This window comes from Episyrphus balteatus, chromosome 1 (assembly GCF_945859705.1).
Source record: "Episyrphus balteatus chromosome 1, idEpiBalt1.1, whole genome shotgun sequence".
Lineage (NCBI taxonomy): Eukaryota > Metazoa > Arthropoda > Insecta > Diptera > Syrphidae > Episyrphus > Episyrphus balteatus.
Genome location: NC_079134.1, coordinates 54,383,268 through 54,409,424, shown reverse-complemented (window position 1 = coordinate 54,409,424; position 26,157 = coordinate 54,383,268). Strand labels below are relative to the sequence as shown.

Sequence of the window (26,157 nt, the reverse complement as noted above, 5' to 3'; positions counted from 1 at the left end):
TATTACAATTATTACAATTGCTTTATTTTTTAATCGTATTAAGTTAAAATAAAGTTCATTTATTTGGACAATCGATCAATTTAAAAAAAATTTAATTTATTAATTTAATTAGGTATACAGGTATTCAAAAATGTATAAAAATTTCCAAAGTTGAAATTAGAACGAAAGATATTACAATTTGAATGCAACAAAACAGGGGTTTTCAGGGAAAAATAACAAAGAAAAATAAACTAATTTTCTCGACTGTTGTTTGTTTATTTCTTTTTGAATAAAAGCTTCGACTTTTGTTTGTTATTTTTCCCTGAAAACCCCTGTTTTGTTGCATTCAAATTGTAATATCTTTCGTTCTAATTTCAACTTTGGAAATTCTTATACATTTTTGAAAACTGCAATAACACGGCAAGTTTTCAAAATAATAAACATGTGTCACACCATACAAATTTTTTTCAAGGTGTTGCTCTGAAATAAAAGTAAGAAATTGATTTTATTTAAATAATGGAACTGTTAATTGATTTACAGCAAAATGGCGTATGAAATAAAAAATATGTTGATTAATTAATTATTTCTTATTATTAGGCAATCAATTATGAGCGGAGGAAGCAAAACACTGATGCTAAGTCGGGATTTTTCAAAATTTCAAAAAAAAATGCTTTAAATCGAAAACCGTAAGGATTTGGGATGAACAAGTTACCAAATTCTGAGAGCCCTTAAGTTGGCCTATCAGCATATTTCGTTTGAACCATTACTTTTAGGACACCCTGTATATGATAATATTATTAATTATTATATATGAAATTTCATGAAACAATAATGAATGTCAGTAGTTTGACTTCATTTTGTAGATTTAATACCACAATTTTAGGGATTTCTTCAAAATGAGACAACTTTTTTAATAAATATTATATTGATCAATTTATTCATCAAAACTACTTGCTTTAAAAAAAATGACTACCAAGTTTAATTCGCTGTAGAGTTCCTTGCATTAATTGCAATATAAAAAGTAATTAGCGTTTAAAAAAAAATTATCATACAAAACTTCTTTCAATTTTTGTTTTAATTTTTTCTTTTCGATATACAAATTCATTTTTTGTATCATTTTAGTATCTTTCTGAACTCTTAAGAAAAGTTCACTTTAAGAAAATATTCAACTGTTCCACCGAATTTCTAAACATGATTATTATTTATAAAAATTTTAACAAATACTTTTTACAAAAAAATATTGTGTTCGCAACAAACTTTACCTGTACATTTAGAATGGGTAAAGATTTTATTTTCTACACGGATACAAATGAGGCACTTAAAAATAAGATGATGACTACTTTAAATTCCATCTGCTTAAAATAATAAGATTCCTATTACACCGAGAGCCCACACCAAATTTTGGGAGTGGAGGTATAACCAAAATGTGAGTCTACAGTTGTTTTATAGCCATATGAGTTCTAATGATGAATTCTAAAGTCTGGCAGCTTTAAATCGCGGCCTTATATTGTTTTTGAGGGGTTAAATAACGTGAGTTTTCCAATTAATGTGGGTAGGCTAAATTAACACAAATTGACTGAACTTCTTTTCATGATTATTTTCTCTAAAAAAAACTCTAAAAGGATTTCTGATCATTTTTGTATGCACAATAGTTGATATTATAAGATTTTCTTAAAAGTAAAGGGCATTTTAAACTTACATGAAAATCTAGTAATGTTGGCTTGTAATTTTTTTTACCGATGCACTGTGGGCTAGAACACTATTTTAGCAGGAATTAATTAAAAAGTCAACTTGTTCCAATATTGCTAATTTTAGTTTTATTCGATAGATAAATGAACTTACTATAACTGCCTATTCAAAATTTAGGTCAAAAAATTCATTGGCTACATAAAAAACACAATCGAAAAGCAAGTTTTCGAAAAAAAAAAACAAAAAAAGCCATTTTTTCCCCTATCCAGATATTCGTTTACTGAGTTTGTTTTAACGAATCGATTGTGAAAATTTTGCTAGTTTATCAATAAGTAATGTATCCAAATATAGTATTTGAAAATAAATTGTTATTATATTGAACTTTTGTTTATATATTTTAAAGTTAAGTATGCTACTAGCACCAATTTCATTTAAAACGAATGTTCCTAAGCTTTAAAAAAAAGAGTGGGTGTACACAAGTACACGCGACTGAAGTTATACTTCACACTCAGTTTATTGAATGAATTTCATTTGATATTTTTAGTTTTTATAATTTTGTTTTATATTATTATTAAAATAATCAAACAGCGTATTTTTTTAACAATCTCAGCTTATGGTGATCTAAGGAAAATTTTTTGATGCTATCTCCGTAACTTAACCCAAGACAATCTGACTTCCCTGAATATAGTTAAGCATACAAAATCTTTATAATTGGAAATTAATAATCTTCATACCAATTTCCGGGGCTAAATTTTTGAGAAAAAAAATTAAATTTTATCTACGATTGATGGCCTTTACCTATATCAATACAGGTTTAGTTTTAGTCCATGTTGTTTTCTTTTCCTTTTATTTACATTTACATCTTTTTTGTGGCAACTTGCCACATGCAACTTGCCACAAACAACTTGCCCCATGCAACTTGCCGCATGCAACTTGCCACATGCGACATGAAACATGCAACTTGCCACGCGTTGTGTGTTCTTTTTACCGTACTGCGGCGTACTGCATTTTTAAATACTAAAGTACTACCAACTCTAAAGGTGAAACGACAGCTCTGCTTCCCAATTGTCTCGGAGATGGCGATCGCGTCATAATCCCTTTGACATTCTTGTCAAAAAAACAAATTTTCATACCCACCGTCCCATAAGAAGTATAACTTCAAAAGGCACGAGGAGGCACACTCTAGAAACAATTCTTAAATGTAGCTAGCATATTTAGTAAAAACAACTTTTGTTTGCGTTCAATGACATCATTTTCGAATTTGATGCGTTTAAAACTTCAAAGAACTTTTTTTTGTTTTACATAATATTTTATTTATTTTTGTTGTTGTTCTTATGTTTAGTGTCTGTTGCACCATAAAATTATCATTATTACATTATTCGACATCATCTTAATGTTTTTAACTGCATTTTTAGACTATTTCGAGAATTTCTATAATTAATTCCAGCTAAAATAGCGTTCTAGCCCACAGTGCGATGGATTGTTAAGTTGAGTTCAACATTAAGCAGTGGGCAAAAATGTCAAAATTTTTTGATAGTGATATTCGGATCAGTGCAACTAAAGCCTTCAAAATTGAATTTATTTTATGTGCTGTTATGTATATTATATTTTAAGCTTAAGGAACATAAAATGCAGCAGGAAAAAAAATAAAATTAAAACTTATTTGTCTCACAGTTAAAAGCCTCATTTTGTATAGACATCTTAAAAAATTTGAATAGAAGTACCTACATATCATATCAACTTTTTTATTAACTCTTCAGGAGTCTTAAAAGAAAAAGATTTCCTGGTAAAATGTATATCTAAAAACGTGTTATATCAAAGTATTGTACCACCTCAAAACAAAAAGTTAAAATGTGCTCACATACAAATAAATAGTTTTTCTAAATAAAATCGCCATTTAAGAGCGAGGTTTTCTTAGCAAAAAACCACGAAGAAATCTTCTAAAGGAGACTGGGCACTTTTGTATGGGACGTGGCCCATCGGTGTAACACATTGTGACATACATCAAATGAAAGGTCTCGATTAGTGTATTGTTTTTTAGTATGGGCACAAGTCTGTATCTGGTGCAGGGAAAGTGCAGTGATGCATTTTATGTTCAAAAATATGTGTAATAAAATTCATAAAAGTATACATTTTGACTAGATGCTCGATTAAATTGTTTCAAAAACATTACATAACTGTGTTGGAAGTTCAATTGGGCTATTCCATCACCAGTTTTCACCCATGACTTAATGCATTTTTCGGTTTTTTTTTAACACTTTTGTATGGGACGTGGCTCATTGGTGTAACACATTGAGACACACATTAGATGAAAGATCTCAATGAGCGGGTTATTTTTTTGTATGGACAAAAGACTATCTCGTGCAGGGAAAGTGCAGTGGTGCATTTTATGCTCAAAAATAAATGTAACACATTGAGACTTACATCAAATAAAAGGTACTGATGAGCGCATTATTCCTTTGAATGGACACAAAACTCTTTCTCGTGGAAGGTGGAGTGTTGCATTTTATGTTCAAAAATGTATTAGGTACAGCTTTGTGTTTTTAGAACAAAAAAGGTATGGTTTGGAGTTTAAATTCACTCCCACATTTTATTAGTAATATAACTTAAAGTTTGATTTGCATTTTTTTAAAATTAGTCCCAACCATCTTATATTTAAATTACTTTCAAACCAACAAGGTAGTTTCGCAGACGACTTCAAAGTACAGAAAATCATATACTAACTGAAACATTTTTTGGTATTGCATTTCATAAAACCATAAAAACCGATAAATGCATTTTTTTTTTTGAAAATTAGAGGAGTTGATGGATTAGTCCAACAAAACAAAGTTATTATAATGTTTTTGAATCAAGTCAATCGAGCATCTAGTCAAAATGTATGCTTTTCTGAGTTTTATTACATACATTTTTAAACATAAAATGCATCACTGCACTTTCCCTGCACGAGACACAGACTTTTGGCCATATAAAAAAATAACAAACTAATCGAGACCTTTCATTTGAAGTATGTATCAATGTGTTACACAAATGAGCCACGCCCATACAAAATAGTACACTCATCGAGACCTTTCATTTGATGTATGTCTCAATGTGTTACACCAATGGGCCAAAATGCCCACTCTCCTTTATTCTATTTGTTTTTGGTATGTCTTTTTTCTTCGTGAACTATTTTGCGTATCTATTAAAAAAATGTTATTCTTCCACAAATACGTAATTATTATCCCACAACTCGATTTTAACGTTTTATTTACTTGTTAACAAATATTTATTTTTTTTTTAATTATTAAGGAATGTAATAAAGTAAGATACACGAAGTTAAGTAAATACCTACATTGATCGCTTTCCAAATCAATCTCAAATAAATACTAAATCATCTTACAAAAGCGGTACATTATTATTTTTAAAATTAATGTCTGTCCTTGATTTCCAAAAGAAATGGTTAATAAAATGTTTTTAATCTTTCATCAATGATAATATATTGCAACATCAATTGAAACGATTGCCTCTAGGCTCTGTATCATTACAAGATGAAAAATACTTTTATTCCGTCACTAGGAGAAATCAAATTTTCCTATCGCATTACACCGCACCGTTTTGTCAAATAACTTTGATATTTGTATTCATTCATTCCTACTACACTCCTACGCATCACTTTCAATCAAAAGAAATAGAAGAGCCAGGGACAAACCGCATGCACCTTACATAAAGACAGGGATATTTCGATTTGAAATAATATCCAATCTATACAGATGTTATTGTGTATACTTTTATTCCGTCAAGCTTTTTTTACTGGAATAGTGTCCTTACAGGATTTCAAAAACTCAATTAAACTTTTTAATACCTTCGTTCGATTTTCATGTTTTTGTAATGCAACACTTGGATGACGTGCATTCAGAATGAATAAAAGAATTGTAATGGTTTGTGGTCGGTAATATTAAATTGATTTCAGTCACGTGCCTGGCATTGAAGTCGATTGGCCATTTAAAAAGTATTTTTTTTTTTATTTTAATAAGAAAACCTATTTATTATAAAGAGGATATGAATCTAACAAGTAAGGATTACTTAACAAAAAAGATGTATTTCTTCTCATAAAGCTTCCCTTTATTTCTTTGATGACACTTAGAATAACACAAATTTGCATTTGATGTTGGATATAGTGTTGGTTTTATTTTCTTCATGCATTGATGATTGTTATATGAACTTGGACCTTTAAATAGAAGAGGACGTTATAGCCACAAATACACCAAAGACCAAAGTGAGTTGAGGTTATCCTGGCTGAAGACCAAGCGGCAGAGATGACATTGAACAATACGTACGATTATTTGTTGTAGGACAAGAGAAGGACATGAAACTGAACATAGAAGTGGTATAACACCAGAGAGAGAACAATTAGTTTTTGTAATGAGGAAATAAAAGCGGAGATTCTTGTGGCCACTTATGGGTGAACACAGTGAAGTGAAATAAACTGCCTTAAGGCTGAAATGCGATTCGATGTAATTGAATACGAATTGAAATCGACTGGCCTCTTGTATCCGCTCAATTTGCAATGGTTATTAATATTTCAATAATTAGTCATCGCATTTTTCGAACTTAAATTTTAATGAAATTGAATTTCTTCTTTAAGGAATTCGTTAAAAATTATCATTTCAATGTGATTAAGTATTGAAGAAAAGAATAATTTAGATTTATTTATTAACTTCGCAACTACAGATTATTGTGTAAATTGCTTAAAAAAAGTGTTAACAGACTATTTTATTATGAAAAAAAATGAAAAACTTCAGAACACAGCTTGTTTTTCTTAAAATACATCAAGAATAGGTACTGTGAAGAACTTGAAAAGAAATCTAGCGAATCATTATTGCTGAAATATAATGAAGATATTTTTGGGTTTTGTTTTGAGCATTTAGGCCAAAGATGAAATTCACATTATTTGCATGTTATCCACGTGGACAACATGCATGTTCGTGCACTGTGGCGTATACGTGCTCTTTTTTGTATGAGCTGTTTTGAATCGAAAGAACAGGGGAGGAGAAGACCATTGATCAACACAGGATGACACAAAATGACTACTCTATAAAAGTGTATAATCCTTATTAAGAAAAGATGAATATTATTTGAGTAGGTCTGAGCGTGATTAAAAGTAACAGTAGTAAGAAGTTACAGCTAATACAAACACTGTTCCTCTTACAATTAAGGAATTCTGTCAAAGACAGAATTTTATTGCGTGCTGTTTTGATATTGACTTTAATGAAAACGGCAATTTTTCTACATCGAGGCACACAGTTTTACATATATAACCATTTAGAATTTGATTGGAATATTTTCCTATTTCATACTTGTGTCATAAAAATTGATTTAAGAGGAGTTTGGTTTTAGTTTTCGACCTAATTTTTAATTCATGCTTCGTTTTTATTTGATATTATAAAAAAATAATCTTATGTAAAACAATCTTCTTAAGGAACTAATAAATTTTAAAGAGCACCAGCTTTCAATTTTTAGAAAAATAAGTGTAGGTGGAAATAAGATTTTATGGTTCAAGGAGCAAAGCACCATGCTATTCCTAAAAGAAACTTTAGCTTCTTAGGGCCAGTTGTACAAATATTTAATCCGTGGATCAACAACTCTTATCTTTTGAAATCGGAAGTAAGGCTGAAGTTTAGCAGTGGTTCAAGGTCCATATATGTATGTAAAAATAGCCACATTCATGCTTGAACCGAAGTTGACCCGCGGATTAGATCCGCTGGTTAAATTCCTGAACCAAGGCTAATCCACCTTTATACAACTGGCACTTAGAGGGAGAGGCACGGGTTATTAGAATTAAGAGATTTGAAACATGGGCAATATTTTTGTTTTCTTTTTTTTTTCAAAATAAGAAATGTCCTTTAGAATATGTATACATTGCATTTCAACTGAAAAATGACTTAAAGGACATTCATCAGCTTATTACTTTAATCTTTTTATTTTTGTTGTTGGTTTGTATGTGCAGTATTATACACTCCTGCTCAAATTTAACGCACATCATATTTATTTTACAAAAAAGTCCTACTATTACTTGAATCGGTGATTGTTAAAACAACATAAGTAACATTTTTATTTTTTTTCAGGAGAGACAAAAAACTCTGTATTTTTGACGACGCGGCCGCATTGACAATTTTAGCTTTAAATTCGGTTTAGAGGCCTTGTTGAGAGTTGAAACTAACTAAAAGTTTTAAAAAAATATCTTTATCAAAGAAGATTTAACAAAAAATAAATATTTTTTATATGTTGTTTTAACACCCAACGTTTTGTTGGGAGTCAAATCCACTTAATTACTTGAAAATAATGTTGTTCTGACACTCATTTTACATCCAAAGTATTAGCAAATTTAATGGAAATGAATAAAAGACCATTATAATTCAACAATTTTATTAATACATATTAAAAAACAAGAGCATTAAACAAAAGGCGAAAGTGGACGTTCCACGGCCAGCAATGAATTTGTTATTTTTTGACGTAGCTTAGTCTTACTAATATTGTGCAAAAGTTTTATCCTTGTGACGTAGGTACTTCAAAATAGTATAAAATGCATTTGTGCATTTAACACTTTTTATTGACTGTCCCATTGATGTAATTTTAATGTTTATTTGAAGTGTAAAATATGATGGTTTGTAATTTTCCCTGAGTTTGAAGAACTTGATCTTGAATATCAAACCAATAGAAACCAAATTAGAAGCCTTTTAAGAAAACTTTTTGAAAGATGCAATTCCACTCAAATGACCACGAACAACTGACTGACAGTAAATCATCGAAAAAAACTGTAAGAAATAACAGTTTACTTACTTCGTTTTTCCAGCGTTGGATGTAAAAACAAATTAATATCAAGTACTTAAGGTGTTTTAACACTCAATTTCAAAATTGGCAGAAGAGATATGTTGTTTTAGCACTCAATGCGTATTTTAACCTCGAAATTTTATATGATCCAAACATCAAATCATGTTGGTTTTGCTCTCAACGCTAGTTCTACCCATAAGCAATACAAAACAGTAATAAAAGTGGTTTCAAAAAATTTGTCACTTATGTTGTTTTAACAATCACCGATTCACTTTATCTCACAGTATCGTGGTTATTTTCTCAAATAAGACAGGATTTAGCTTAAATTGAAGGTATGGAATAAAATGTTTGTGGGGAAGATTTGGAGAGGTATGCTGAAGTCTATCTGTCAACCCGCGAACCTTTTAGAGATGAGTCATAAATTTTCATGGAGTAAACTCTGCCTCACAACACCTACGGAGTTAGTGAGATCTCCTTGACCTAATTTAAGTACCCAAAGATACTTGGCTGATATTCTCGAACAGCATGCGGATCCAATCACCCCTAGATTTGGTCCACAAATCAGTCTGATGCACTATAATGCATGCTAGAGTGGTTTGAGAATATCTTCATGATTAAAATGTGCCACCTTTGAATTGACCACACAGATATCCGGATGTAAATTCAATAGAACATGTCTAGGAAATGTTGAAAAAAATGCATTTGCGGCCGAAATCCACCTCCAAGCATTCTTGATTAACAGAAAACTGCAGTGAAAGAAAAGTTACAACAAAACCTTCAAAACTTAATTCGTGGAAAGAATAGACGACTCCAAATTACCATATGCGCTAGAGGAGAAAATGCCAAGTATTGAAAAAAATTATTGGAAAGAACTGTCACGCGTTTCCATTTTTTAAAATTTTTTTTCTTAAAAAACAAAAATTATTTTAATATCAGTTTTCAGACCTTGAATTGCTAAATTTGGTTTATCTTTTTTTTGGTTAATAATACTGTTGCAATTTAGCATTTTTCTGACTTGCGAAACAATAAGCAAACACAAAAAAATACAACAAATAATTTTAAAGCCATTTCAAACAAGATGCAGGGGTATAACTAAAGAAAACAAAAGTGTGCGTTAATTTTGAGCAGGAGTTTATATAACAATTTCACTTTAGCCTTCCTACATATCTTATAATTAAGTTAACATTATAGAAAACTTATCCCCACTATTAAATTTTTTTTTGTAGAATGATACAAATTACTGGATCCTGCTGTTAGAATTTATTGAATAGTCATATTTAGTCCTCTTTTATACGATAAAACATTCAATGACAAAAATTAATATAGATCCTAATACATATTTGCGCGTTTAACTAACTGTCGTGAACCCGCAGTGATAATTGGATCTACGAGTACCTATATTATGAGTATATAGCCTGTCGCTGAATCAAAGGAAAAACCCACTAAGTAGGTACATACGAATTAGCAGTTAAGTAGAGAGTTTTTTCTTTGAATCGACGATATGAGCATTGAGCATTTGATTTTTGACATTTAGGTATTCTGTTTTTCATCAAATATTTATGTATGTATAGCTTAGAGGATATAATATATGGAGTGCTTGTGCTGTTAGTTCCGTGAAGCTTTTATAGAGGGCCCTAGTTTCTTTAATTTTTTCGATGAGTGCATGCCTCCATTTTATTTTCATTTGATGGCTGTCATCAACAAGCGTGTTTATTTACAGCTGCGGAACCGGACTCGCACTGAAAAACGAAGGCAGCGACCCCTATCCATGCATATGGCGTTACAATGTATTAGTTATAGGAACAAGCACTCCATATATTATATCCTCTAAGATGTATAGCCAATAAATAGTGGTGGAAACATAGTTTTGTCTTCTACTTTCTTGATACTTTTTATTACCGACTTCCAAAAAGGGAGAGGTATTCAATTCGTCTGTATTTTTTTTTGTGTTTGTTACCTCATTACTTTGGACTGAGTGAATCAATTTTGATAATTCTTTTTGTATTGGAAAGCTGGTGGCTGCGATGTGATCCCATTTCAATTTCGTTCATTTTTGGCTATAGGAACTATTAGAAAAGCCATAAAACCCATGTAAGTCGGTATTGTTTTTTGATAAAAATGATTATTTCTTTTTTGTGTCAAACTTAAAATTTGTTTTCCACTTAGGTGTAAAATGTATGTCACTTATATCATGCACTCTAAAGCATTTTTAATCGGGCGGTAAAAGTTTAAGATATTTTGAGGCCTAGAAAAATAACAGACTTTTTTCGGTTGAGGCTTACAGTTGCACATTTAGATTTTGTAGAAAACATAATGCTGCAAAAGAGGTTTATATCCTTAAAAAGCTGCATGTATCCTCAAAAACAACAACAACAACATGAACATTAAATATGGACCTGTTTCGGTGCAAATATATCTAATACATCAGTAACATCGATTTTAGAAATCAGTAATTGAGTTGCATTAGTAAGTAGTCATAGTTCCTACCTGATCTACTCAAATGAAAAAAAAAAAACTTTATGCTTCTAAAAATACAGCTGTACCGTAGGTAAGCTATCGTTTAATACCTCAATTATTCATTAACCCGATTAAATAGGCCGACAATTATACTTTTTTAATTTAATGTTGGTTTTTGCTCATCACAAATAATTTTTAAATCATTTGTTTATCTAAACCACACAACCAGTTTTTTATGACGTTAACACATAACATTATTGTCTCTAAACCGACTTTACAGACAAATAATGTTTTTTTTTACATAAATTTTCATTGAGATCGGCGCTTTCGTTTATGGGAGGAAAACGGTTCTTTGGCAGGTACTACAGCCAACAAGGGTTCAAAAAATATTTTCATAATTTTTAAAAAAATTTGTTTAAATTTCATAAATTATTTTAATAATATCAAGAGATTGTCTGAATTATTTAAAGAAAAACTATATGTGATTGAAGGACAGTTTAAAGCAGTAATATTTGAACAGCACCTAAAATATATGAATATTTTTAAAACGCCAGAAACTTATTCTTATCTATAAAATTAAAATAAAGTCAATTGAAAATTAAATGTTTTTGAAAAACTGGTCCTCAAACTCAGAACTTTGAAAAAAAAAAACTGTTTTTTTTTTCAAAAATGTTCGTAAATAATATATGAAAAATAATATCCTTTTGAAAGACAAAGTCTCCCACTAAACTTTACTTGAATGGAATCGTTTTGTTGAATAAATTCGTGATCTTAATTTCTTAACTAATTTTAAACTATTATATTCAGGTACTTCTCGTGTGGCAATTTTTTAATTTTCGATCAATTTTCTTATTTCAAAGTCGTACCTATAGACCCATCTAAAGTAGTTTCACTTAAAACGAACAGTTGAAAATTTTGTTCTTTTGCACGCAGAAAAGTGTCTTATTACAAATGACATCAATTCTCAACAACAAGTGAATTAACCCTGCTTTATAGAAACTGACATCGCCGTTGCAAGATAATAATAATTACTTTTGGTTATTAGGACGATGTTCTTGCAGCAACGGAAGGTTGAATTTATTTAAAAGGAATTCCCCATTGCCTCGTTGTCCTGGTGAAGCTGTATAAGAGATTTGTGTGAACTGCATATAAATGTCTCTGACGATTGGATTACATCATTTTCGGTGTTGGTTTCCAAACGATCAAATATCAAACTATAACGGAGCCAGAAATTTATTTGGTAGATACAATTATTATTTTATAAAATTGCATAAGAAGATTAAATACATTTTAAGGTTATGTGATGAGTTCTATTAAAATATCTATATGTTTTATATTTACATTATATATGTGTTTGTATAAGAACTATTATGTCTTCTGCGTCATACATTTAGAATTGGTTTCTGTCTATTATGGTAAAAAGTAAAACGTGTGGTCGTTTGATTTGTTGTAATTGGATATGGTCCCTTTGTAGGTACACGTAATTACTAATGTAGAAATTCAAAGGCTTGGTTTTGTTTTAAGTTGAATATATATGTAGGTATTTTACTATGCACATACTGCACGATTATGTACCTTGCCTTCTTATTAAATTTAAATTTAATAATTAGGTGTGGAAAAGTATTACATGTTTTTCAATGAAATTTTAGTAGTTAGATAAGGGAATAATGAAATATTTTTTTTTTTATTTGGAAGTACCTAGCTTATGTATTAATAAGTTTGAAGGATTTTCTGATACTTTAATTTTTTTTTTATTTAAATTTTTTGGTAATGTAAGAAGTGAAATCCACGACGCACAGTGTGGCCAATCACGAATCTAGCTGGACAAAATTAATAACTCGCGTTAAATCGACTTTTTTTCTAAACAGTTTTAAACAAATGAATGTGAATAGATAAAATTCTATAAAAAAGAAAGATTTTTTAAAAAGAAATCTATAATTTCTGCAAAAAGTGTGTCAAAATAGTTATGAAGAAAATGCATTTTTATAGTATTTGAATTTATGTTTCCGTAAACATATTCTATGATTGGATATACTTAATTATTTTAAAAAACGCTTGAAAAATCTCAATAAATAAAAACTCTATTGCTATTCACGAAAAAAGAGGGGCAGAATAATTAGTTTTTATTAAGAAATAGAACTTTTACACACGTTTTTGACAGGTGACATACATGATATATTTTCTCAATATCATGCTTTAAATTAAAATTTTAGCAATGATTTTAATTAAATATGCTTCACAATCATATAAAAAGGGCATCACCTTTAAAAATATCTGCAGATAATTTAAAAAAGTAACTCCTTTTTGTGCGATGCAAACTTGAAACATAAGGGCCTATTAAAAACAGCTGTGTTTATATTACCTTCGATGTTTTTCAAGCTAATAATTCTCTAAATCTCTTCGTGACCCTATTTCTGGCCTTATACACTTGCTTGTTTTTTGCATTGAACTTGTTTAAGATGTTTCGACAGAAATAGCATCATTCATCAATGATAATGCCTCATTAGTTGAAAATTCCAGTGGTTTGGTGGTTCCAGAGGATCAGAACTTAATCTTTTATACATTATGATCCTTCACTCAAAGAACATTTCGATAAATCCTTTCCGGTATTATTGGAATATGCTTTTTCAATTTTGCGGAGAGCGATTCTACTGATTTTAACTTTTTTCTAATGGACAGGTGCACTTAGGAGCCTTTTAACCTTCCGTTTGTTATATTTTTCCCGTTTTTTTAGTTTTTAAAAATTCTTTTCTACTTTTGTTTCACTATCTACTGTTTTTGTTTATTTAGTAATCGCATAATACTGGTCCAGCAAAATGAAATTCATGTTTAAAGAGCGGTCCAATGTGTCTTCCACCTTTTTTTGTCTTTTTTTCGCTTAACTTGAAGCACAAAACTTTTATGTTTTTAATTTTTCTTTATTGTCAAAAATGTTCCAAAGATGATACCTGCTCATTAAAAGATCAAAAAAAACTGTCTTTTCGATCTTATTTGGCAGTTTTGACACATTTTTCGAAAATTTGTTTTTTTGAAAATCTTGACTTCATTTTGAAAAGTGAAAAAAGTTGTATGGCGGTCGAGAAAACGCGAGACATGTAAATAGTTAATCTTAATGACAACACTCCACAATGCATTAATTAATTAATTTCAGACCGGAAAAATGCGGAAAAATTAACTTTACCTCTATTTGAAAAACAAAGATATTTTTTTTTGCACTTCCTAGGCTTCTTACAGAATTTATTTTTTTTAAATAGTTGCAATGGTAATTAATAAATAAAAATTATATCACTTTACCTCCAAATGTAGATTAACAATAAAAAAAAAAACAATTACAACAATAAAACTACCACAGCGTTTTTAATCGTCAACCAAACTCAAGCGAAAAATAGAATACTTTGTATTATATCCATCCTACTGTTGACAAGAATCAACTTTCAAGCTTAGCTTACGCTAATCCGAGATGAAAACAAAAAAACCAAACATGAATTACAGTTACCCATTGTATTGAGAAGCTCAACTCATGATTTAAAATCATGTGGCTAAACTTTTTTTTTTCTATTTTGTCCAGTCAGATTGGCGAATTACCACACTGTGCGACGGGGTAAAATAAGCTATAATTTTAAATCTATTTATAATACATACTGACTCTAAACTTTTCCCTATAACTTTCAATGGGACAGCAATTTCCATAATGTCAAAGCTCTATTACAAGAACCATTATGTTTATTTTATAGTTTTAATAAATTTATTTTTTTAAATTGTTTAAATTAGCAAAGAGTTTGACTTTTAATATAGTAGGAATTGGATAAAATCAGTCATAATCTTTCGAATTTTTCGTTTACGTTAACAACAAGCCCTTCAAAAGAAAGGTAATTTAAAAAGCAACATTTCCTCATCATTATCTCAAAAATGTCATTTTTTGACTTATCGCTCTTTTGCACTGAGGGTGCGATATGTCTAGTATATAAAAACAACTAATAAAAAGAATTGTATCTCCTTGATACCACTTGAATTCTTTTACTTCTTTTCTTTTAAACACAAAAAGTTTCTTACTTTTTTGAGCAGTTTTGCAAAAATAAAAGAAAAGAATAAAGATGATATGCCAATTTCTAGTAATAAATAAATCAACCACTCGTCGGCGTAAAGCAAAATTGTTCTAAATCCACTTTTTACCGAAAATGAGTTAATGAAGCAGTTTTACTAATTTGAGGGTGCTCTTTCCGAATTTGAAAACCGTTTTTGTCAAAAAAATTTCATTTCGCAGATAATATAGTTCAATGGGACATAGAACAATAAAAAGAGGGAAGTAGCCTTTTGAAAATGAGCCCGAGTATTCTTGATTGTTCTAAGTCCCATCATATTTTGTTCTAAGTCCACTTTTTATTTAAGGAAAAAACGTATTTGTATAGGAATTATTTTATGTCCATTTTGGGTTTTTAGTTTTAAAAAATATTTAAAAATAGTATGCACCTACTAATGAGGTAAACTTGTATATTTTATTGAAGAGAAAAGAACAAACTTTATAAAAAAACATAACTTGAATGGCAATTTGAAACTTAAAAATCGTGGCCTGTAAAATTTGCTTTTTGTGACTTAGAACAATTTTGTTTTACGCAAAACATTCCAGAAATACAAAGTCCCATTTTCTTAAAAAATTATTTTTCAAAACGAATTTTAATTTTTTTTTTTCTTAAATAAAAATTTTATTTTTTGAAAAATTTGTTTTGGATTTATATAAGATTTGATATATCTTTTATAAGCTTTTGTAAGAAATGAACTTTCATTAAACTTTTTCTTATAATGGTAACTTCTATCAAGTTATTTAACGAAATACGGTTTCGTGCATCTTTAATTCGATATTCCACCCATCATATAACTTTTCCTGCACGAGATACAGAATTAAGCCTAGAACGCTGCTGCAGCGAAACGAAATTTTTCGTCGGTCTCCACGAGGGCATTTCGCTGTCCTCATGAATTGAAAAATATTTACAAATTCCAAAACATAAATAATAAAATAAAAACAAACACCCACCTCAAAAAGGCATATAATGACAAAATGAAAAACACTCAAATGTCATTTTTTCGCACACATTCAATGTGGAGACAACGAACGTACTGCAGAACGAAAAGCGCGGTTTCGTTGGGCAAAAATCATATAACAAGTTGTTATGTGATTTTAAATACTGGCTTTATGTCCTTGTCCATGCAAGAATTTTTTGCACGCATGTCCAAGTGACCGATGAAAAACAAAAGAATATACATATGTCACTTCATAGTAAAAACAAAAGAACTTCATTTTTTTTATTTTGTTCTCTCAAAATGATTTATATCTCACAAATAAACAAAAAATAGCTATGGATCTTGATTTATGGCGTTTTCGATTGGCTCTCCGGAAGCGTCCGGAATCATTCAGAAGCCTTCTGAAAGTGTTTTATTCGCACAAAACTGACAGACAGAACGCTTCTCAGAAGAGAAATTCTCTTCTCGATTTAAAATCGGAAGCACTAAAACATGAACACTAAAATGTCAACAAAAAAATACTCAATCATTCTTTTTTTGTTGTCATTAAAAAATTCAAATTTAATTAAAAGTAAAATTAATAAAAAGATTAAAGTGGGTACCTTAATGCAGTGGAATGATTTTTTTAACACTTTCTACTTCCGTCGTCTTCAGATTTATAATTTTTTCGTTTGAAAAAAAAAAATAATATCAATATTTGACATTTGAAATTTCACAAACACAAAATAAAGAAATAGAATTGAGTGGAAGCGACTTGACCTGTTCCATTCGATTTCAGAAAGATTGAATTCTTGGGTGAAACCAATCGAAAACGACATTAGTTTGGTTTGACGTTTTACATTTGTCAAAATTGTAGTGTGTGTGAAAATCTGTGTAAATCCATCTCAAAAAAGAGATTTAAAAAGGATCGGGAAAAGTAGCGATTTTTTTTTTGTTGGAAATCATTTGACCAATAAGTAGCAACTGCAAGTCGACTGCAGATTGAATATTTAATTTTTTGGAATTAATTGGAAATATATGTATAATATCGAAAATATTGTTGGAAATAATAAAAAAATTCCTGTAAAAGCCACAGCCCATAATATTAAGACAATGTGAAATATTTCACTTGATGAATTTCAATTTTCCGTACGAATAATTTGAAAAAAGGTTGTTTTTTCATATTATTCATCAAAAGATCAAGACCAAACCATTTTCTTATATACAATTGAACACTCTAAAAAAAACGTTCTTTTTTTTAATTTTTTGACAAACCGACGTGTTTCGAAGCTTTTTAATATAATTTATAATTTCTCATGTTTTTCCAATTTTTTGAAGAAATTATCAGGTTTATCAAAACATTTTGTCAAATTTTTGAATTTTTTGTATTCTAAGTTTTTTCACAGATCCTTTTATTTAACTGTCAAATTCTGAATCGTATTTAATGTCGTTTTCGATTGTTTTTACTCAAGATCGATTTCGCTCGATTCTGAAATTTAGGCCCATTTGCTGAAACGAAACTTAAATATTTATGTGAAACATAAACCCTAAAGTTCTACATAGCGGTTTGCACGAACTTGAAATTGTGTCATAAATTCCTCTAAGTTTAACATAACTTAGGGGGAAGAAATAGTAGAACATAAGTAGTTTATGTTCTACTTAAGCACATTTATTTGATAAAAAAGATAGAATACAGCTCAAAAAATGATGCCATGGTACCAAAATAAACATAAATTAAGTATAGCAATATCAATTGACTTACTTTTATTAATAGTAACCATCTGCAAATGCAAAAATTCACTGAAAAAAAATTTTAAGGGAATGTTCGCCCTTTTGTTGTTTTATTCCCAATACTTATTTTGACACACACATACATTAACAAATAACAAACACATTCGCTAAAATTAATCCATTTATTAAATATTTTTTTAGATTTTCACTATTTTCACCTTTTTCCATTATTTGAAAGGCATTTTTCACAATATTTTTGTTAAATTTTCTCAAAAAATAAATAAAACTAGTTGACGTTTTTGTCGATTTGACAAATTAATTCGAAGTTCTCAGCGATTTCTCGCATGAAAGTAAATCATTGCTAGGTTAAACATAAATATTTTTTAGCAACTTAGAATAAACTAAGTAAAACATAAGAGTAATGTTTGACCTAACTAAGATTAGAATTTATGAATATTAGCTGCGTTCCTTTGGAAATATTTATCTACTTTTTAGTACTTAAAGCTGCTTTGAACTACTTTTTCAGTATAGCAAAGTAGATCAAAGTAGTTTTAAGTACTAAAAAGTAGATAAATATTTCCAAAGGAACGCAGCTATTATGAGCAAATGGGCCTTAATAATGTAGGTATTATATTCTTGAATAATCAAATAATTTTTTTTTTATTTTTCGACTAGAAACTTGGAATGACGTTTAAATATTTAAATATAAGTGGTTTTGAGTGAATTCTGGGGGTCGAATTACGGCACACGATTACGATCATACGTTAACGTTTTGAGTATTTCTGTCTCTATTTAATTATTAGAAAAGATAGGGACACAAAGCAACCATTCGTTAACGAACGTATGCCGTAATTCGACCCCTGATTTGAAATAAAAAAAAATGTATCTTCTGTGACATGTTTGTGCGAATAAAACACTTTCAGAAAGCTTTTGAATGCTTCCGGACAATCGAAAATGGTATTAATCTTTCAATAAATTCAAATTATTTTTTTTTCAACCAAAAATAATTTTTATTCATTTTTTTTTCACAGATCCTTTTATTTAACTGTCAAATTCTGAATCGTATTTAATGTCGTTTTCGATTGTTTTTACTCAAGATCGATTTCGCTCGATTCTGAAATTTAGGCCCATTTGCTGAAACGAAACTTAAATATTTATGTGAAACATAAACCCTAAAGTTCTACATAGCGGTTTGCACGAACTTGAAATTGTGTCATAAATTCCTCTAAGTTTAACATAACTTAGGGGGAAGAAATAGTAGAACATAAGTAGTTTATGTTCTACTTAAGCACATTTATTTGATAAAAAAGATAGAATACAGCTCAAAAAATGATGCCATGGTACCAAAATAAACATAAATTAAGTATAGCAATATCAATTGACTTACTTTTATAAATAGTAACCATCTGCAAATGCAAAAATTCACTGAAAAAAAATTTTAAGGGAATGTTCGCCCTTTTGTTGTTTTATTCCCAATACTTATTTTGACACACACATACATTAACAAATAACAAACACATTCGCTAAAATTAATCCATTTATTAAATATTTTTTTAGATTTTCACTATTTTCACCTTTTTCCATTATTTGAAAGGCATTTTTCACAATATTTTTGTTAAATTTTCTCAAAAAATAAATAAAACTAGTTGACGTTTTTGTCGATTTGACAAATTAATTCGAAGTTCTCAGCGATTTCTCGCATGAAAGTAAATCATTGCTAGGTTAAACATAAATATTTTTTAGCAACTTAGAATAAACTAAGTAAAACATAAGAGTAATGTTTGACCTAACTAAGATTAGAATTTATGAATATTATGAGCAAATGGGCCTTAATAATGTAGGTATTATATTCTTGAATAATCAAATAATTTTTTTTTTTATTTTTCGACTAGAAACTTGGAATGACGTTTAAATATTTAAATATAAGTGGTTTTGAGTGAATTCTGGGGGTCGAATTACGGCACACGATTACGATCATACGTTAACGTTTTGAGTATTTCTGTCTCTATTTAATTATTAGAAAAGATAGGGACACAAAGCAACCATTCGTTAACGAACGTATGCCGTAATTCGACCCCTGATTTGAAATTAAAAAAAAATGTATCTTCTGTGACATGTTTGTGCGAATAAAACACTTTCAGAAAGCTTTTGAATGCTTCCGGACAATCGAAAATGGTATTAATCTTTCAATAAATTCAAATTATTTTTTTTTCAACCAAAAATAATTTTTATTCATTTTTTTTTCTCTAAACTTTTGGGCACTAGAGTAGTTTTTTTACAATACTGAAATGTTTTCCTATATTTACTGATAACAAACAAGAAATATATATGAATTGCAATTGTTCTTCATTTTTTGTAAAACAATCCAATATCAAATTTTATAGATTTGGGTTCAGTAAGCTCAAAAATCATATTGGTTTTTTTCTAGCAGCTCTAGTTTTTGAAATATTTAATTATTCATATCTGGGGAATATTCAAACTTATTTTTCAATTTTCCTTATTTTGAGCGTTTATTAGAGTTTTTCATTTTTGATATTTGATATGATTTCATTCTATTTTTTTTTTAGATTTTATTATTACAAGCGTTTTTAAAGTTTTGTTGGAAAAAATTGTTTAAATTGTAATGTATTTCGGTTCAGTAAGTAAAATAAAAATACAAAAAAAAAAATTTTTAAATAAAAAAAAATTTTACAAAAAAAAATTTTTTTGAATTTCTATGCCTTTTCATGCATGAATACTTTAAAAACTAGAACTGCTAGAAAAAAACTCATGTTTTTTTTGAAATCAGCACTCTAAATTTAGTAAGAAATGATAAACAACGGTCTGGAAAATTTTTGTGTGTTGGGCAGTGTTATAATTTATCCACCGCAAAAACGTTTTTTGAAATAATCTTTTAAGTTATCATTAGGAGGAATAATTCAAAATTTAAGTAATATTTCAAAAACAAATATTTTCGATATTTTACCTTTAATTGCCCATGATGCGCTCAAGATTCGCTTAGGGAGTTTTGAGTTCATATTCCTTTACGAAAAATTAAAAAAAGGTGAATTTCCTTCATTATTTTGAGCTGAATTTGTGTCAGCACTCCTTGTCTAAATGCCAGAAAAGAAATTTTTGTTTAAGTACAAAATACCGACCTATTATTCACTTTCAAAATTGATACTTTCTAAGTTCTTTAACTTTTTTTTAATTTAACTTATAAACTAAATAATATGAGGATATGAGAACAATAGTGGTGAAAGTCTATTTTTGTATTAAAATAGATATATTAAGATAAGTATACTGGATTTTTCAACAGGACCACTTTCCATAAAAAATGGGAGGAAGTGCAGAATTAGTAAATACTTCAGTATCTGCAATGGTAAACACTCGTAGACCTGTATCTGAACCAGAGATCCAAATGAGTATGTTCGAACAATTTCAATTTTTTTAAAATGATTGTTCGTGCTCGATCATTTTCTCTCTATACTCGTAAATCATCTTACACATAAACAAAAATACTCACAAACAAGACCATACAAATTGTTTGAACTCATGATTCCGAACCGATAAAATGTATGATCGTCGATTTGAAGAAAAAAAATCTTTCTAACCCACCTGGGAGAGAGATTCAGATTGATTGCATAAAGAGATTAAACAATGCAATGCCTGTACAGTTTTGTTATTTTTTACGAATAAAAAGAACTTGGCTTAAATTCATTCTTTTTTATGAAACAACAAAAAAACTCAGTTTTTCGATATGAAATGCTTTTCCATAAAGAATGTAAAAAAATGATCACACGTTTTGAATTATTTTATTCGTTGAATCTGTTTACATCTTAAACAATTACTTGACAGCAAAAAATTATTATTTTGTCTACAATATGTAAGGAAAAAACCAATACTGAACATTTGAAAGTTGTGTACCTATTCTGGTGAAAAGTAGTGTTAAAATAGATTGTGTCAACGTCAGATGATCAAAAAAATATGAATTGATAAGATAAGGAACCACGACATAATTTTTATATGCATGTTGAAGGACTATGAAACTGCAAATTTAACTATTTTGAGAGCTTATCAAACAAAAAATTATTGACAAAAGGAACACCGAAAACTTCTTTCCTAATAAAGAGTAAGCTGGTTGTTTGTTTTTGAATTAAAAATAAATCTTCTCACAACTGCCATTTAAGAGTTTGCTTAAACATATTTGTACTAGATAAAAACACGTACAACATTACAACAGTCTTAACAAAATGATTCTAACGGCCATATTATTCACTAGTTTAAAAAATACATCTGGATGTAAAGAAATTGAAATGTCAAAAACAAATCCAAATCTATGATATTCACTATCACACAGAGACAACAATAGTCATTTTTAACTATTTTTTAACTATTTTCATAGTTAAAATCGGGATAACTATTTTGGATTTGGATTTATTATTGACATTTGACAATTTTACATCCAGATGTATTTTTTAAACCAGTGAATAATATGGCCAGAAGTAGGCCCATTTTCTCATACGATACTTAAGTATTTAAGGCCCATTTGCTGAAACGGAACTTAAATCTTTATGTGAAACATAAACCCTTAAACTCTACATAGTCGTTTGCACGAACTTCAAATTGTGTCAAAAATTTCTCTAAGTTTAACATAACTTAGGGGCAAGAAATAGTAGAACCTAAGGGTTTTATGTTATACATAAGAAATTTTAATTGAACAAAAAGCCATATTATCCCTTAAAAAAGGATTTTGTCTATAAAATTAACATCTGTTATTAATTTAAGAATGGTAAACTCACTTTTGAACATGTTAACCATGGTAAAATTGGCTGCATAAATGTTTATAGAAGTGTTTATCAATTATCTGTCACTTATTGTGACACACAAACACATTTACAAAAAAAATCCTTCACATGAATAATTTTTGTTTAAGAAACCAGACACTCAATGTTTGCCACTTTCACTATTATTTAACTATTTTCTTCAATAAAAACCACAAAATACCAACATTGTTTAAAAATTTCAGCTTAATTGCTCAAAAAAATTAAAATTTACTGACGTTTGTATCGATTTGAAGTTTAAATTTGAAGTTCTCAGCGATTTCTCGCATGAAAGTAAAACATTGCTAGGTTGAACATATATATTTTTTAGAAACTTAGAATAAACTAAGAAAAACATAAAGGCTATGTTCGTCCTAGCTATGATTCAAATTTATGATCAGTAAATCTCACTAAGTTGAACATAACTTAGTGAGAAATAGTAGAGCATAAGCTGTTATGTTCTACGTAAGCACTTTTATTTTATGAAAAAAGCAAGAATTTCGCTTAAAAAATTGATGTCAGTAGTACGAAGGACATGAAGTATCAATTTAATAAAAATAAACTTACATTCATTAACTTAAACCATCCACAGATGGTACAATTTACACCACAGATTTTTATATGTGGTTCACTATTTTCCTGTCATATTTTTTTGACTAATTTTGACACACCAGCACATTTACAGACACACACGAATAATTTTTGTTTAACCAATTAACACTTATTTTTGGCTCAATTATACTTTTTTACACTTTTATTCAGCAAGATAAAGACACAAACTTGAAAATTCAACAATATTGTTGTATTTAGTTGCTAAATTGCTCAAAATAAATTTTAATTATTTGACGTTTCTATTGATTTGACTTTTGAATTTGAAGTTCTCAGCGATTTATATCATGAAAGCCACTTAGAATAAGCTAAGTAAAACATAAGAGTTATGTTCGACCTAGCTAAGATTAGAACTTATGACTAGTATGAGCAAATGGGCCTTAAACAAACTTTAATTTGCTTACATTTTTAATGACTTATTGACAGTTTTTAGCCATAAATCTAAGTACCTACCGCCGAATTAAGAAAAAAAGTGATATTTTCTTGACAATAAATGGTGGTTTTAGCTTCACATATGTTTGAACATGTAGGCTAGTAAAAATATAATTTAATAGAAATTCTATGGGTAATTAAAAAAAAAAATACACGACTTGTTCGCACATAAGCAAGGTTTTGATTAAGAGCCGATTGCTGAATCGCAAATTAAGCATTTAAGTTCTACATAAATCCTTATGTGACAGTTTGAGCAGAGGAAAAAGTAGGGAATAGGAGCTTGTGTTTAACATAAATTATTACGGTTTCGATTCAGCAAATGGCCCTAAATACAGTTCTTGTCAATATTCTAAAAACGCATATTTTGAACTAGTATTTTCTTTGCTATTCAGAACTTCAGAATTCAAACTTCAATATCTTTCGTTTTTTTGGTGTTTAAAAAAAAATTAAATTTTTATACATATACGAATATTCAAACTTCTCTGTACGAAAATTTTCGTTAAAGTCGGTTGAGTCATTAACTATCAATCGAGAAATTGAAAAATGGTTTTATAATAGTTTTATAATAGTTAAGTAAAAAAAAAACATGATTCATTATATTATACCAATCATTTAGCTCCATTATTATTTTCGATTATTCTAAAAGGATTTTAGTCCTGTTAAAACAACGTTAACCTTAACTTATTTCGAAACTGGAATAGTTTTGCTTCCGAATAAAGCTTCTAAACATAATGGGCAAAATGAGAGTGGTTGCTTAAATTTTGCTTTCATTCTTAATTTTTTCTAAACAGAAGAGAAAATGATTGTAAATTCAGAAGGAAAATCTTTTTCTTTTAACTCTGAATACCGTGTTTCATATAGAGTTGACACTTAGTTTTGTTTTCACATTGTTCACAAAAAAAAATATAATTCATTTAATTTGAAAACAAAACCATTTCAAGATGAAATGAAAAATTTATAAAAAATTTGAATGGCGATATTTAAAAAAAAAAACAGCACATTCTTCAATTTGAATTTTCTTGTCTCTAGCCAAACCGGAAAACTAGGTACAACAATTTTAAGAAAGATCGTAAGATTTAAAGAGTAACAGATGAGTACATTATACATTCATGTATATTGGCATATTTAGAATCAATTCTTACTTGCGAGTGTAAGCACACTCAAAACGTTGAAACTTAAACTGATTTCGGCATTTCCCAAAGAACAACTTGTAGCCCACGAAGACCAATCAATAAAAATTCTAAATATTCTAATGTTTGTAGTGAAACAACCTCATAAAAAACTATGGTCTTGTTGTTATTATTCTCTTTGAAGTTATTATTCTCTTTGAAGTATATCAACTTTCTTTTTGAAATCTTAAGTTTCAAATTTGGAGATATTTTAACTTTTTGCAATGGTTTACAAGATAGTTTTTATTTATTTTTTAAATAGATTTTTTTGTATAGAATTATGTCAAGGTAAATTCCATATTCCCATAAAAGGTTGAATAGTTTTTAAGTTGCACCAGATGCTTACTGTTAGAAACAAAAGTAGTTTTTCAAATATTTTGTTTTGTCAACTTAATCTTTCCAACTGAGAAACTAGCAAACGACAAATCTGTTTAATTCAGATCAATAATTTATTTGCTTATTAAGTGAAAAAATTTGTCCCGATAACTTGTTTGACATATATACGAAATCAATAGGCTTAGTTTTGAATTACTTTTTGATTGATTTTTGATAAAATGGGCAAAACTAAATAATAAAATATCACGAATACGCCCGCGTGTCCCGATTCGAAGGCTTAACTTTATCACGAAATCCAAGCACTTTAGAAAAGTGTTTTGTAAACAAGTCACATTTCACGAGTATAAAATGCAGAAACTTGTGTTTAAAGCCGCAAACTGTTATTAAATACATACTTTAATTTAACAAATAACAAGGAAAAAATTCACATTAATTTAATAAAATAATCCAAAAAGTTCACAAAAGTATACAATACGATGATAAATAATATAAACTGTTTGCATATACTTATTTTATTATTTTTTTTTTTCAAAAATTTTAAACTGCTTTCAAAAGTTCCTTGAATACCTACCTTTAAAACTTTGGAGAAAAACTACAAAATTCGAATTTCACAAATCGGTTTTCGTATAAGCTTTCTTTCAATCACTCCAAAAAATCCAATATAAATCTTCCTTAAAACTTTATTTCAAAAGAAAACACTTCCTGCAAACAATCGGCGATAACAACAATTTATGTTCTTTTTTCGTAAATGCCACTTAAATAACTGCTCTATCAAGATATGATCCTCTCAACACGAATACACAGCGATTACTCGATAACAGTTTGACTTTCCATCGCCTTTTTATACCATCTGTATTCTGTAATCTAGGAAACTAACCTCCGTGTTGTACGTACTTCAAGGAACAAACCAGGATATTCAATTGTATGCGTGTGGGTGAAGATGATGATGATGGGACGATGTGGGAGGCAATCTATCCCTAAAACGTGGATATAGCACTATAATGTATGTAACCACCCTCGATTAGGTATGATTTTCAGTTGGTACTTACCAAAAATGTGCTTTTGCGCTCTATTTACAGGATGAATCAAGCGAGAGGGTGGAAATTCAAATAGGTTGCACAGCACCTGTTGGGCACTACTGTGTT

General features: G+C 29.1%; 1 protein-coding gene across 4 annotated transcripts in view; it reads right to left on the bottom strand.

Annotated features, from left to right (window-relative positions):
* Positions 1-25,710, bottom strand: part of LOC129920943 (allatostatin) — a 32,833-nt gene extending 7,123 nt beyond the window's left edge. Inside the window, exon 1 of one of the 4 annotated variants that reach the window (XM_056002498.1) lies at positions 25,584-25,710. The gene's annotated coding sequence lies outside the window, so the exon portion shown is untranslated. Of the gene's footprint in view, positions 1-16,556; positions 16,666-17,695; positions 17,818-22,445; positions 22,682-25,583 lie in introns of those variants that run through there. The other 3 variants (XM_056002499.1, XM_056002500.1, XM_056002501.1) reach the window with 3 other exon arrangements.
* Between the last annotated feature and the right edge of the window lie 447 nt (positions 25,711-26,157).